The sequence below is a fragment of the Capsicum annuum genome, chromosome 11 (genome assembly GCF_002878395.1).
Source record: "Capsicum annuum cultivar UCD-10X-F1 chromosome 11, UCD10Xv1.1, whole genome shotgun sequence".
NCBI lineage: Eukaryota > Viridiplantae > Streptophyta > Magnoliopsida > Solanales > Solanaceae > Capsicum > Capsicum annuum.
Window position 1 is genome coordinate 177,005,628 of NC_061121.1, and position 16,945 is coordinate 177,022,572.

The following is a 16,945-nucleotide window of genomic DNA, read 5'->3' on the forward strand; positions in this document are numbered from 1 at the left end:
CAAGATCAGAAGGTTCAATCAACAAACAGCACACCACAAGCCATACTCATCACCCATACTTGTTCAACTCCCTATAAGGCTGATGGATATAGGTGTATACTGGTGATAGGAAATGCACATGTAAGAATGAATGCAAGAAGATAATCCATAATACCATAACCAATTCAAATATCATAAGAAGTAGTCAAACTCGAATCGGTAATCATAATCATCAATGTCAAAATCAACCTTTGAAATTAAACCAGGAATAATCAATATCATACTCATCCTCAGGAATTGAATCGGGTATAATCATCATCAATATCAACTTTTGAAATTGAACCAAATATAATCAATACCATTATTATTTTTTGGAATTAAATGGGGCATAATCATTATCATCAACATGTTTTGAAATTAAACTGGTATAAGCATATCATTATAATCTTTCTCCAGCCTTGTCAAGTATATAAGCATATCATCGACACACATATATATAACATCAATACCATAATCTATCATTGAGTTTTACCTAAAATTCATATCATCAATATATCATCCTCCTCCGTCCCATACCAAAGAGATGTGTATAGAGATATACAATTGGTGCACAAACTTAAGACGTGGCTAAAAGAGTATAAATCCATAAATTCATTGCTCGAGTTAAAATTCAGGACTAAATCATTAGAAAAGTATAAAAAAGGTCAAAATCTCTCACGACCAAAGTAATTAGTGGTATTAAATCATAGAACTAAATCTGTCTCATTCAAATCCTTAATACATCATTATCAATCTCATTACATATAAGTCATCCATTAAGGTCTTAGCCATTTAAGTTTACACTTTAATAATTATAAATTAATAAATAGATCTTTGCAGGATATTAAAGGACCGCCAATGATAAAAGAATGAAGGAAGCAAGTAAGGAAGTTGGCTCCAAGAATAGAAGGACATCAAATCATGATCCGCAGCATCCAAGTGAATCAATAAAAATGAAAACCAACGGAAAGAAAATCTCAATCCTAAAAATACAGCAAATCAGATCAAATCACAATGAAGTAAAAGGAAGGAAAGATCACAAACAATCTCAGAAGAGCATCAATCACTACAAGAACTAAAAAAAGAAAAGATCACAGACATATCTGATATGGATATGAGTAAGATCCATAATTGGACATATCTGATATGGATATATCATATGGCTATATTCCTCAATTAAGGAATCTACTTAAATCCTTGATTGAGAAGAGATCTCTTGGGTTTCCTTATGAAGAGTAGCAGCCGGAGACCATAAAAAAGGAAGATTAAAGGTGGACACAGGTTATGCAATTTCAAAGAAGAATATCAAAGTGTCTTAATCTTAGTCTCACAAGGTTTTGTAACTTTTAGTTTAGAATTTTTATATAAAGACTAGGATCGAATCAACTTTGTAACATCAACAAAAGTTGTATCACAAGATCTGAAGAACAAAATAAGTCTTCAGAATGTGTTTGTCATCATTGTACTTGATCCAACTTTGAATGATCTAAGGAAACTTTGAAACCCAAGGGGACTGGAAATAGGCACCACATTAGTGTTCTGAACCAGGATAAATCTTGGTGTATTTACTTAATGTTTGATTATTTATTTTCTTAATTATTTTAAATCTAATTTATCTAGTGAAGTGTGTTGACCTGCAGGTAAGTCGACTGTGAAGAGTCAGTAGTTGACTCACAAAAAATTTTCAGTCAGTAGTTGACTCACAAAAAATTTTCAGTCTACCCCTTCTTCTTAAATTTTAATTTGTATCAGAGAAGGTCTCACTAATAGTATTGCTTAACGGCAAGTGAGCAAAGATCAAATGGGAAATTATCAAATTCCTGGTGCTCTTCTTCAAGATGGCCACTCCTCCACAAGACCGCCATACTTCAATGGACAGCACTACTCATACTAGAAAAATAAATTCAGAATCTTTGTCCAATCAAATGACTTCCAAGCCTAGGTCATCATCTAGAAGGTTCTAAAGCCAATTCTAGGACTTAAAGAAAAGAAAAAAGACAAGGACCAAGAATCCAGCAGTGTCGACATAGAAGACCTTAAAAGTTTTGAGGTCACCATGGAATAGCAAGAGGTAATCCAAACTAATGCATGTGCTATAAGTTTACTTCTGTGTGTGTGCAGTTAGTAGAGAAAAATACGACAAGATATCAACTTGTGAAACCATAACAGAAATGTGGGACAAATTAGAGGTAACCTATTAAGGAACCACCAAAGTCAAAAATTCAAAGATCATTGCCCTGGTCAATGAATATAAGTTGTTCAAAATGGAAGAGAATGAGCACATTGAAACAATGTTTGCTAGGTTCAGTAAGATCGTATGCGAACTGAAATCACTCGGATAATTTATTCACATAGCCTCCAAGTCCAGAAGCTGGTTCAAAGTCTTCCAAAGAATTAAGAAACAAAGGCTACCATTCTAGAATACAAAGATCTACACAACATAACTTATGATGAAATACAAGGTAACCTCATTGCATATGAACAAAATTATATCAACAGGTACCATAAGAAGAAAAAAAAGAACCAGTAGCCTACAACGCTACTCCAACTGAAGAAGAGGACATCTTGAAAGATGTCAATAGCAAAGGAATTTCCCTCATTAATTATGAAGAAAGGCAAATCATGAGACAGAGACATCAAAGATCACAAGGAGCCAAAAATAATGACTCCACTAGAAACATCATTGTTACTACTACGGAAGGCCTAGCCACTTTAAACAAAACTGTCCTGAACTTATGAATTAAAACTTTGGAGCCTAGAGTGATGAAGATGAAACCAAAGAAGAAATAGAAGCCGCCAATATATGTTTCATGGCAACGGGTAAATCCACTGAGGTAAGACTACACGATTGTCATAATTCTAATACTCTTGAATCTAATTTGGATATGATGACTGACAAGCTTTAAAAATTTATAGATAAATATAACAAGCTCACTCAAGAGAAGAAAAGCTGTGAAGCTCAATCTAAATAAAAACTCAAGGGAAACAAAGAAGGTATCAAATAGAAATTGAGGCATATCAAATTGAAGTTGACTTACTTCATGAAGAGCTTATCAAATTGAAGTTGACTTACTTCATGAAGAGCTTAATGATGTAAAAATATAATTAAAAATTATTAAGAGATCACCAAGTCACAGTTTTTTGAGATCAAACTCTTCTAAAAATAATTCAAGTTCCTTATCAAAATTGCTTAAATCAGCAAAGACCTCTTTCTCCTATCAAGTACCTATCTATTTTAACTATGGATAGAGAGGGCACAAATCCTACAGCTGTAGGCATAATCCTAAAAAGGTGTGGGTGTGGAAGCCCAAAGAAAACACTGCTAACCCATAAGGACCCAAGACCGCTTGGATACCTAAACAAAATTAATTTTCTTATTTTGCAGGAATAGGTTTGCAAGAGCTATAAGAAGGGAATGTGGGTCATTGATAGCGGATGTCCTAGACACATGACCAAAAAGAAAGAAAATTTTTCTACTCTAAAAAATTGGATGAAGGATTAGCCAGATTTGGTGATAATGCTAGAGGCAACGTCATCGAAGTCGGCTCAGTAAAACTCAGCTCATCATGTGAATTCATTGAAGTATATCTAGTAGATGTCCTTAAACATCATCTTCTTAGCATCAGTCAGTTGTGTGACGTCGGATTTAGAGTTTTCTTCAAATCTAAAAATTGCTCAATTAAATACGATAAAAGAGACATATCTCTCATTGAAAGTTGCAGAGAGAGGTTGGACACCTCATACTTACGTTCAGAGTGATCATGGAAGAGAATTAAAAAAATAAGGCATTTGAGGAGTGTTGTGCTCAGAATGGATACTCTCAAAACTTTCCCTCATCACGGTCTCCTCTATAAAATAGTGTAGTGGAGCGAAAGAATCGGTCTCTCTAGGAGACTTCCAGGACTATACTGTTAGAACATAATCTCCTAAATCACTTTTGGGCAAAAGCAATAAGCACAGCATGCCACATCATCAATAGATGCCTGATTAGACTTATTCTAGAAAATACCTTATGAACTATGGAGAGGAAAAAATCCCAACATCGGCTATTTCTATCCTTTTGGCTGTAAATATTTTATTCACAACAATGGTAAGAATAACTTGGAAAAATTCAATTCATGAAGTGACAAAGGTATTTTCCTAGGGTACTCTCCCACTATTCATGCTTACAGGGCCTATAATAAAAGAACTTTATGTGTTGAGGAATCTATGTATATTGTTTTTGATGAATATAATCACCCCCTATGAGTTTAAGTGTTGATAAAAAATAGGTGAGTAATTCTATAGTTTGGATAAAATAACAGCACAAGCGTTGAGCCATCACAAGAAGATTAGACTACACCCCCTCCAGAGTCGACTACCACAACAAAAATAGTGAAACTAAGTGTTCCAAGAAAATAGAAATATGATATTATCCATACAAACAAACTCATCATTGAAAATCCAGAGGATAAAGTGCAGACAAGAGCATTATTAAGAAGACGAGCATATGTTGACTTGGTGTCTCAAATTAAACCAAAGAAAACTGATGAGTCCCTTAAAGATAAATCGTGTCCCATAACTACGAAGGAAGAATTGGACCAGTTTGAACAAAATCAAGTTTGGAGCTTGGTTAAAAGATCGAGAAACTGCTCAGTGATTAGAACTAGATGGATCTACAGGAACAAATTGAATGAAGAATGTAAGGTTATCGGAAATAAAGCCAGACTTGTAGCTGAAGGCTATTCCCAACAAGAAGGTATTGATTATGATGAGATCTTTGCCCCTATGTCGAATTTAGAGTTAATTTAAATTTTATTAGCTTTTACTGCCTTCAAATGTTTTAAGCTATATCAAATGGACGTTAAAAGTTCCTTCTTAAATGGTTTTATTCATGAAGAAGTTTTTGTAAAACAACCCCTAAGGTTTAAAAATCCATCATATCCAAAACATTTTTTCAAATTATCAAAAGCACTCTACGGCCTCAAACAAGCTCTAAATGTTTGGTATGAGAGATTGAGTACTTTATTACTAAATAATAATTTATAAAGGGTTAAAATTGATACAACTCTGTTCATACAGAAGCTTGATTCAAATCTTCTCATTATGCAAATTTATGTTGATGATACTATTTTTGGTAGTTCTAATGTCTCTCTGTGTGAGAATTTTGCTAACTTGATGAAAGGAGAATTCGAAATGAGTCTTATGGGTGAACTAATATTCTTCTTGGGATTACAAATCAAACAAATTCCCAAAGACACTTTCATCAGTCAAGCCCAGTACACGAAGGAACTCATCAAAAAATTTGGTATGGAAAAAGGAAAGGCCTATGGAAATCTAATGAGCCCATCCACCAGCCTTAATTTAAACAAATATAGTAAGAATGTTGATGAGAAAATATACAGGGGAATGATAGTATCACTACTCTACCTAGCTACCAGTTGACCAGACATCATGTTCATCGTATGTAGTGTGCGAAGTTCTAGTTGACTCCCAAAGAGTCTCATTTGACTGTCATCAAAATGATCATATGATACCTTATAGGAACACAAGACATTAGACTATGGTACCCTTGATCTTCTTATTTTGACTTAATTAGATACTCAGACGTTGACTTTGCAGGTGATAAAAGTGATAGAAAAAGCACCAGTGAAACCTGTTAAATTCTTGGTGATGCCGTAATTTCCTGGCATAGGAAGAATCAAACTTTAATTGCACTGTCAACAAAGGAAGCCGAATACATAGCTGTTGGAAGTTGTGGTACCCAAATTTTATGGATTATGCATCAACTACTTAATTTTAATTTGTCTTTTGAATCTGTTCCTATTATGTGCAATAATACCAGCGCTATTAGTCTGTCTAAATATATTGTGCATCATTCTAGGGCAAAGCACATTGATATCAAGCATCATTTTATTCAAGGTCATGTAGAAAATAGTGATTTTTTTGTTAACATTTGTTGATTCCGAAAATCATCTGGCAGGCATTTTTACTAAATCCCTGTTGGAAAATAGATTTTGTTATCTTAGAAAACGACTTGGTATTCTTAGAATCAATGACTTGTGAGCTTTAATTTTGGACAAAAAAAATTTGTGCATTTGTTTTAAAGAATTTTTTTTATTTTCAAAAGGAAAGTCATCATTACCCTTACTATTTTTCACACCATTATTATCGCCTCTTCAACCCTTTACCTTTCCAATACTCCTTTGACTGCCACCCTTTCACCTCCATCAGCCACCCTTTCCCTTACACCTCTTCAGCTTCCCCTCATCCATCTTTTCCAACAGTCACATACTTTATCCATACTATCTTTAAGTTTTAAGATTTATCCCTTATCTTTCATATCTGTGGACTTCTGGTATATGAGGATACAGTTTACATATTTTATCTGAATCTTTGCCTCTCCCGTGATAGTGGTGAACTCGAGACTCTCGTGCTTGGAACGAGAATCATTGTGAATAATTTTTTATTCGAGAATGCCTTTGATACTAAGTTCTTCGATCATATTTGCTTTATGAATGGTAATTGGCCCGATGATTTTGAAGCCACCTATGAAGAGACCAAGAAATTTTTGTTGGACACTGACTCTGCTTTAACCAGCTTTGTTCCCCTATCCCTCTATTTTAAGTTTCGTATTATGGCTCACATAATTGCTACTACTCTTAATTCCCCAAAAATGATCTCTGAGTGATATCACCGGTCGAGATATTTTTATCCTGTATTGTTTAGTTAAGAAAATCAAAATCAATTGGGCAACCTAGATCCGTGAGTACATGCTTAAAAGTGCAGTCGATGCACATACCTTTGCCATTTTACCATATGGCTAGCTTATTACTCGGATTCTTCAGTATTACTCCATTGATCTATCTACTTACACCCAGTACGGGTTGCTGTCACTTATGACTCTAAGACATTTTCAAGCATGGGTATGTCTTTGTTGAAGAGGAATGCTGCAAACAAAATTCTGCTCGGGCAAGGTTGGAACTCCCAAGGTAAGAAAATATGTCTTTAACCCTATGATTCCTATTTTAAAGGTACTGGAGGAGATTATGGATCGACTCAAAGCCATCGAAAAAAGTGTTGCGCTATTGTGGAGTCGACATCTACACTTCTGGACATCGAGAAAAGTACCAGAAATGACATAGGCATGGTTCAGTTGGCTCTTGATGGGTTCAAACTGGAGAGCATGCAAATCTTCACTTGGATGTTCACCCGAATGGATTCCCTCAAGACCTAAGTCCACTCCTCCAATGATGATCTCGCTATTTTTGTCCAGCATTTCTATTCCTCCTTCTTCAAAAACGTCAAAAAACTTTACGACACCTTTTGTCATAACATGCATAATACTCTGACCTACTTTCTCAAGAAGCGATGAACAATGATAACTTTTTGTTTTTATTTAAAAGGGGGTCCTGTCCCTTGTGTTGATGGGTTGTAAGATGATTTGTTGCACTTTAACTGCTCCATTATTTTTGCTCTGCCTTGTTAATATACTATTTCGTACGCATCTCTGCCGCTTGTTGTGTGTTTTATATTTTACTATGCCAAAAGGGAGAGAAAAGAGGAACATCAGGAACTCGAGAAGCGCCCACTAGTCAGGGGGAGCAAGCCGACTGATGATAAATGAAAGTCGACCAATATTCAAGAAGCATATACAAGTCAGGAGGAGCAAGCTGACAGATAGAGAAGTTAATTGATGTTTACACTCATTTATCATTATCAAAAAGAGGGAGATTGTTAGCCTCCTAAGTTTACGTTTTAATAATGACAAACTAATGAGTAGATCTTTGCAGTATATTGGAAGACCGCCAATGATGGAAGGATAAAGGAAGTAATTAAAAAAGCTGGCTCCAAGAATATAAGGACATCAAATCATGATCCGCGGTATCCAAGTAATTTAATCAAAACGAAAACTAACAGAAAGAAAATCTCAGTCCCGAAAATACAGCAAATCAAATCAAATCACAATGAAGTAAAGAAGGAAAGATAACAAACAATCTCGAAAGAGCATCAATCACTACAAGAATAAAAGGAAGAAAAGATCATGGACATATCTAATATAGACGTAAGTAAAAGCCATATTTGGACATATCTGATATGGACATATCATATGGCTACATTCCTCCAATCAATGAATCTACTCAAATCCTTGATTGAGTAGAAATCTCTTAGGTTTTCTGATAAAGAATAGCAATTGAAGAATATAAAAGAGGAAGATCGAAGGTGGACACAGGTTACGCAACTTCAAAGAAGAATATCAAAGTGTCTCGATCTTAGTCTCACAAGGCTTTGTAAATTTTAGTTTACAATTGTTATATAAAGAGTAGGATTAAGTCAACTTTGTAACATCAACTGAAGCTGTGCCATAAGATCTAAAGAATAAAATAAGTCTTCAGAACTTGTTTCTCATCATTGTACTTGAGCTGACATTGAACGATCTAAGGAAACTTTGAAATCCAAGGGGACTGAAAGTAGGCACCACAATGGTGTTCCAAACTAGGAAAAATCTCGGTGTCTTTACTTTATGTTTGATTATTTATTTGCTTAATTATTTTAAATCTAATCTGTCTTGTGAAGTGTACTGATCTATGAGTGAGTCAACTGTGAAGAGTCAGTAGTTGACTCACAGAAAATTTTCAGTTCACCCTCCCCCCCTTCTTGAATTTCATAAGGTAGTGCTATTATTATTATGAAAAGATTCATTTTTAAAGTGAAAAATGGGCTTTAACCAAATCTATGTATGGAAAAACAGCAATAATATTTTAGTTAGAATCATATCATTTATCGATTTAATTATCATAAGTGTACCGAATCTATGCATGCCATCACCAGTATTCAAATAATGAAACCATAATAAGTATTAATATATCTATAAACTACAACCACATCCTTTACAAGGATAAACACTTTTCGAATATCCAACCGATATTATAAGATGGCTTTGGGCCCAATAATGTGTTTGGAATAATTACAAGATCATAATCACGGCCTTAGGCCACATACATAGCCAGAACCCATATCAATAATCATATCCATAAGCCATCTCATATATATAAGCCATAGCATATCTATGAGGCATATTGTATCTATAGGCCATAAATCATCTCTATGGGGCATCTCACATCAATGAGACATATCATATCAAAAGACCATAAATTTTAACTATGAGGCATATCACATCTATAAGTCATAAATCATAATCCGAGAAAATCATCACCATTTACCAAGTCACGAAGTAATCTTATACTAAAGGCTCAATAGCCTTAACTATGTATAACATGTGTAAATATGTCCATAAGGTCTAACACAAGTCTTTGCCTATGGTAGACCAGAATAACCCACTTTTAATCCTCGAATTCCATTGTTAGGCAATTTCTACCTCGGACTAGGCTAAGGTGTCTATATTGACTTCTAGATAGTACATAGGCCATAATTATCCCTAAGATAAGAATTTCACCTAGAACATGAGCAATTAAGTCAACTACACTTAAATTATGATTTCAAGGTCGCTAAATAGTCCACATAAGGGTATTCATACTAATCATGCTTCCAACACTTAAGCTACATCCCAAATCTAGTATAATAGCACAATTATTCTATGAATTATCTCAATCTATGAAAAAAGTAAAGGAGATCCTAAAATTGTAATAAACACTTCACCTTACAGGTCAATCACTCATCTAATCCCCAAACATTCAATAATCAAGACAAAGTTATGGTGTTTTACCCATAATAAATGTTAACATTCACATTTACATGCAATATATAAAACACATTATCTTATGAAGAAGAGTAGACAGAAGTCTACCTCGAAGTCAAATCGTAAACCCTTGAATCATCCACCAAACGTCTATCTTTACTCCACAATCTTGAAATGCCGCTACACTATCAAAATTATAATCTACACGTTATTAGGAGTAAAATAAACTTATATTACCATATAACAAGTTAAGTTAACTTTTGGGTCAAGAACAGACTTGCGGATCCTTCTAACAAAATCTAAAAATTGAACCCATCACAAGGTCCCTCGAAGGATAAGAAAGTTGTGCTAAAAAGTTAAGCCCAAACGGAACACAAATCATGTCTCAATCAGCCCTTAAAGTTTAGAAATTCAAAACTCTAATTTCTAAGAATTTATCAAGAAATCAAAGGAATCTTATCATGAATTCAAAGGAAAATCATGGAATAATGGATAATCAAGCTCCCCAAATCATCTACAAGCTTCAATCCCATTTAATCTCACTCTTTAAGGTTTTTAGCTCTCAAGAAATGGGTGAGAAATGGGCAAAAATAAGTTGATAATGGGGTATTTATACCTACTCCAGGTTCTCAAGAATCTCTATCGTGACTTGACAGTTGTGATTGCTACATCTTGTGTTTACACATGCTAATTGCGATCGCAAATAGAGCGTCGCAATTGCAACACATGGGGACTAATCAAACTTAGATTGTGACATATATACTGCAATTGCGGTATCTTGGTGACTGCCAAGGGTATCACAATCGCGACCCTTGGCACCGCGATAGCGATGCACCAGATATAACAATAGACTTGAAAACCTCCAAATCTCCGCCAAGCCCTCGAAATTCATTTGGAATCTCGTATCCATAAACAAACTATGTAATCATATTAAATTTGATACTTTAGACTCAATGTCGCAATCAAATTGTCCATACGAGGTTCTTATGATCAAATGTGGGTCCCACACTCATATTTTATTTTCTTAATTTTTCAACCAATAGGTCGAAATGAGTTCGGGTGCCTCGGGACCCAAATCAAGAGTCTACCTAGCCTAAAATTAATATTTTAAAGCTGATGATGCAGTCAAAATTTGCATCTGAGGACATCGACTAGGATTTTTGATTCGAGACCAAATCCTAAATAGCGAAAGCTCCAATATAGAGAAATGAGTCTAAAATCCAAACGAACTGTCCGATCACCAAACCAACAGTTTCGATTAACTGTACGATCACCAAACCGACAGTTTCGACAAGTCATAAATAACCTGTAGTCACTGTGAGAAGGCTCAAAATACTGGAAAGGTATGAAAATTAAGGAAATAACTTAAAGGATCATTACATCTTGTGATGAATATACTATTTGCCTACTCGGAACATTAAAAAATGTGATTGATTATGAATGTCTCTTTACAAGTGAATTTGATCATAACAATTCTTTATTATGTAAGGACATAAATATATTTGTGATAGTATTCTTTAAATAGCATGAGAAGTGTGATGATATCCTTTTTGAGCCTAAAAATGTCAAAAATTTAAAATATTTGACAATTCTTTATTTGGTGAAGATGTTCAAGAAGGTTTGAAAAGTGATTTTTGTGTTGATAATTTGAGTCACTCTTTGAGTTGTGCTAATCTTGATTGTGTGATTTACAATGATCATAATTTGAAAATTGAATTTGAAAGTGTGAACACTATTGATGAAGTTTGATTGATTGGTACATTTTTTGTTGACTTATGTGCACTTGATGAAAGTGATGATTCAAAACTTAAACAGTGCATGATTTATGAAAATAACTCTTGTAGCTTGATTGAGGATTTTAGCAAGCTAACTCCCAATATATTAGTTGAAAGAATTTTTTTTGTATTGAAAAGTCCTCTAAAGTTTAAAAACATATTTTAAAGAATGAGGGAGGCAAAAGAGATAGTAGTATTAAATTTGTAGATGCTAATTTTTGTATCAATTTATTTACATACTCTAATCTTTCCTTTGAAAATATTTTTTGAATTGAATTTTTGAATCCTTCTAGAAAAAAATATAAATATAATATATTTGAAGCATTTTCAAATATCTACGTGTGTAAATATGATAATCCTTCTTTTGTTGATTTTATTAATTTTTTGATTTATTTGTGAAACATTATCAAGAGAGGGTCTACAAAGAGGTAAGATACTGAGAGCTCTTCTTGGGCTACAAATAGGTTTAAGGTATTAATGTCTTCTAAGAAAAAAAATATTTTATTTGAATAACTAATGCTTATTTTTTGGATTTCTATAGTCATGAAGGTAAATTTCTATGTCTATCTTTATAGTAACAACTTTGTTATAATTAGTTTAAATTCTTTGATGTTGCTATTTGATTCATGTTGTGAGTTACTAAGTGAGAAATTCAAGAAAATTTTGAAGTTGAGGAATATATACTTGTACTTAAGGTTTGTGAATAATATTATTGATTATCTTAATGTTGTGGTTAGATGAGTATAATCAAATTATGAATTGAGAAACTATTTAGTCCAGTCTGTTGAAGAAGCTAGTTTTGACTTGAAAAATTTTATGTGTAGAATTATTGATTTCTTTCATTGATTTTATAATTGTGGGATACTTTTGAGTCAAGTTCTTCTTACTATGCTTGCGTAGTTGATTTTTATGGGATTTTATGATTCTTGTCTCTATTACAAAAGTATGTATTTTTGTGTGTGGTATGTAACTTACCCATTTATGATTTATAAGGTTTAAATATGAGGTTAAATTCTTTTCAATAAGGGGAGAATGATGCAAGTTTAGAAAGTGCTTATTGCATGAAAATATTTCAACTTGACTTCAAGAGCTTGGAGTGTTTCAAAAGAGTATAAAAATCAAGAATCAATACAAGGAAATATTAATATACTATTTTAGGATTCTTTTGATGATAATTTGATGTACATGTAACTAAGGATATTTATGTCTTTTAATTTTTACTTAATCCTTGTACTATAAATATAATAAAATGGAGACTATTTGAGGTAGACTGCATTTATAGTGAATATTCTTGTGAGTTTTATAAGTTGAACCCCATTGGATCTCTCTTGTATATCTTTTGATAAGATTATTATGTATCAGTTCAATTCTCTTCTTCCTTACATTTAATCATGTGATTATTTATTCAAATTAAAAAATTATAAATCTACATTTGTTGGTCTCTAATTTACTTCAATTATGAAATTATTCTTTCTTTCTTCTCTTTCTCTCGTTAATTTTTAATTATCTCTTAAATCTCGCTATCTGGTAACTTATTATACATCAAGTATAATGCATGAGACGAAGGAGTCTTGTGAACCATGTGTGGAGGTCAAGGAACCAAACTTAAAGTCTTGTCCTCAAGATAAGTGTTTCCCTCCTTCTACTCTAAATGATATTTGGAGACATGATGACATTTGTGATGTGGTGGATAGACTCTCAAGAGTGTATGATCTTATACCATGTCATAAACATGATAATTTCTGTCAACTTGCATCTTTATTTGATACTATTTTTTGGATGTCAAATCTATTTTTAGTCCTTGAAAGAGTCCATGGGTTACAGTTGCTACTAAGATCATGTTGCGAACTTCTTGTCACCATCATATGAAGGGACAACTTAAAGTACTGGATTAAACTCATGGGAGCATGTCTAAATCCTTGATTAGAAAGAACCCATCTTCTTGGAACCATATATATTTGATTAAATTTTTCCTTAATTTGTTCCTCACCCCTATATTGGCTTTTTATTGTATGACCCACTTATTTGGAAAGATTGTATAAAAGAGAAAAGTGATATATGCCCGCATGGCTTTATGTTATTTTTATGTGTTCATACTTGTAAGTATAAACTTGATAAGATTCTTGTAGTCAATTATGAACTTGCATATGAGTAAATCATAAATGAGACTATTGATCTCATTACCTTTATTTACTACCTTTTTATATATGATAATATTCATGATTGTGTTGAGTATGCATCTTATGTGGGCATAAGTTGTTTAAAGAGGAAAGGTGATATGTTCCCAAATGTTATCACTTCATCCTTGGGTGTTCATTTTTGTTACAATTTCTTGAGCTCAATAGTATACTTGAATATGGTACTCCTTGGATGAGGTCAATATACTCGACACCTTTCGTTACTATCTCTTTGTATTTGATGATGTGTTTACTTGTTTTGAATTGTATGTCATATGGATAGAAATTTCATAGGGAATATTTGGTTGCCTCTTGTGCTCCATATATTGATTTGTTCTTTATGGCTATGAGGAATACTTAATTTCCCCTTGAGAACTTGCCTCCTTAGCGTGATACTCTTTATGTTAATCATTGTGTTGACCCTTATACTATAAGGAACTTGTGGTTGCTTATCTTTCCTTTGTTTTTGTGCGATTTAGATTCAATGATGAATTCTTTTTTAAAAGGGAAGGATGATATGATATCACTGGCATTTATGCTTGACCTATACTTCCAGATCTACTCAAGAGGATCCAAGCCCTACTGACTACTAGAGCACGAAAGTGAGCTTTGAAAAGTTTTATTGGACTCCAATTGAAGCAATTTTTCATTTGGATGATAGCTTGGAACAAGAGAGAGATATGAATAAAGGGAGAAGACTCCAAAAACATGCAACGCCTGCACCAAGCTTAACATTAACTAGGCATGTTCCCAACCAAGAAGAAGGAGTATACTTCTATCTTTTCTTACTTTATTCTGCATTTGATTTCACTTGATTTTATCCCCAATTAAGATCTTATCACATTTCAATATGATTCGTTGAAAATATTTTGATTTGTTTGGATGTTCTTTAACTTATGGCTTATAAGTCATAAGTTAAAGAATTAGAACTAATGACTTATTTTGTTTTTATTTTAAATATAAATGCTTAAAGATATTTTTTTTATTTTACTCAAATACTAGAAAAGTGCTAATAAGATCTTTTTGCTTATACCACCTAAAATAAGCCAATTCAAATATGCTCTTTGTCCTCGTCACAACTTCTTTATTCTACAACTAATAAATATTATTTCTAATTGTAATCAAAATAATATGAACAACAAAATAAAATTCAAACTATTTCAAGAAAAATAGTAAAAATGAAAGAAAAGATAAAAATCAAACCCACTGAATTCATAGTGTGTCCTTAAAAAAATATTTCCCTCAAGTACCCAAGGTTAATAAAACATATTCTCCCCGAATAGAACGATTTACTTCAGCAGAATAATGGTACCTCAAATTCTGATGAACAGAGATCTTACTAAATGATAATAAATCACACTAGAAGACTTTAAGGTGTAAGAAGAAGTAGAGTAGAAATTTAGAAAATTCGTATGAAAAATCCTAGGATTCAACAGATATATATATATATATATATATGTATGTATATATATATATAGCCATTAAGGTGTTGCTTCAGAAGAGAAGCAGTGACTCGGAAAAGTTCACCTCTTCATGAAGGTGCAACTCTTCAAAAAAGGTGCAACTCTTCGAAAAAGTCGCAACCCATTTGAAAGGTCACAATCATCCAAAGTGAAAATGTGTTTATTCGAGTTGCATATTTTCTCTTAGTGTCTTTTCGGAAAAACACCTATTCATTTTTCATTTGCACCTCTTGAAAATCTAACAATAAATAGGGAGCGTCTTAATTCACAAAAGAGACCAACATTCTAACAAGAAGTCAAAGAGAGCTCATGGATCAAAAAATGCAGATTTCTATACAAGCTACAAATATTCAAGAACTCAAGTATCTGTCTACCAGTTTTAGAAATCAAGACGAAGATTCAAGATCAAATTTCAAGCTCTTCGATTCAAGCACAAGCGATAATTAAATTCATAAAATTTAAGATCAGACTTAAAGAACCTTGTATTTATTTCTAATTAGAAGACTTATAGAGATTGTAACACTCTATTGAAATAAAATACTAAGAATTTAGGATATTTTTTAATCTTGATTATTACCTTTTCGACTTTAATTTTACTGTCTACAATTTTTGACACACCCCATGGGACAATCTCTATCCCTTGTGTTTTCTCTTAAGTTTCAAGAACACCTAAAAATTCAAATAAAGATCAATTTCAAATTTTATACTATTTCAGTTATTGACTCTAAAGGTGAATAGGAAGTTCCATGAAGCGTATTTGTTGAAGCAAAAGAAGCAAAAAAATTTTAGTACACGAGCTTCAAGTATCATCCAAGACTAGTCATGTTTCTGGTTCATCTTCTCTAAAAGAGGTGGTATTTTCTTCTTGCATGCTAAAATAAGTGAAAAATATTGTTGAGGTGTGGAAAAAGTTTGGGTCAACTCAATATGCCACGAAGAGCGTCATTGCAAGTCTGACAACCCTTCATGCAAGAAGATGATGATGATGATGATATCTTGAATGTTCAATATGCTTCAATTCTATGTCAAGTGTATCCCTTATCCAAGCTCTATTCAAAAAATGATCCACATAATCGTCATCCTCTCGGAGGATCGTGCAACCAATGATGATTGACGTTTTCATCAGAGAACAACAACTTGCAAGTTTGATTTAAGAAGTTGAAATTTTGACAAAGCACATGCAAGAACAAGATGCTAAACATTCCAAGTTGAGAAATTAGGTGGAAAGCATGGCTCAAAAAAATGAAGCCAAGCATCTATGAAACTTCTTGAAATTTAAAGAAAGGCTAGTCCTTCGTAAAGTAAACAACGATCAAATAGATCCAAATCTCCACCAAAGATTTGATTCCTATTAAACAATTGATCAAGGACTTTATCATGAGGCCATCCAAGAAAAATTTGATTCCTCATCCAAATCTTCTCCACATATGCACTGTCGAATGTAAAGAATTGAAAACTTGAACATGTATATTGGCAATCAACCTCCTAAGTGAAACCACTTAAGGGCAAAGGAACTCTCAAATAATATATAATGCACTTTATTAAGACGTGCAACAGTATTAGGACTTATTATGATTATCTTGTCAACTTTGGTGGACTTTTAGAACCACCAGATCCTTATAAATGATATTGACTTTTTATGTAATTATGATAAAATATAGTAAAGAAAGAAATATCAGAAAATTAGAACAAATAATAAACATGTCGTAATTGAAATTATTATTTTTTTATAGTATTATTAGGGTCGTGTAAAGTACGGGCTTTCCTTTTCTAGTATATAGAGGATAAAAATTTCAAGATGAACTTTCAAAAAATGACTATAGTTTGGACTTA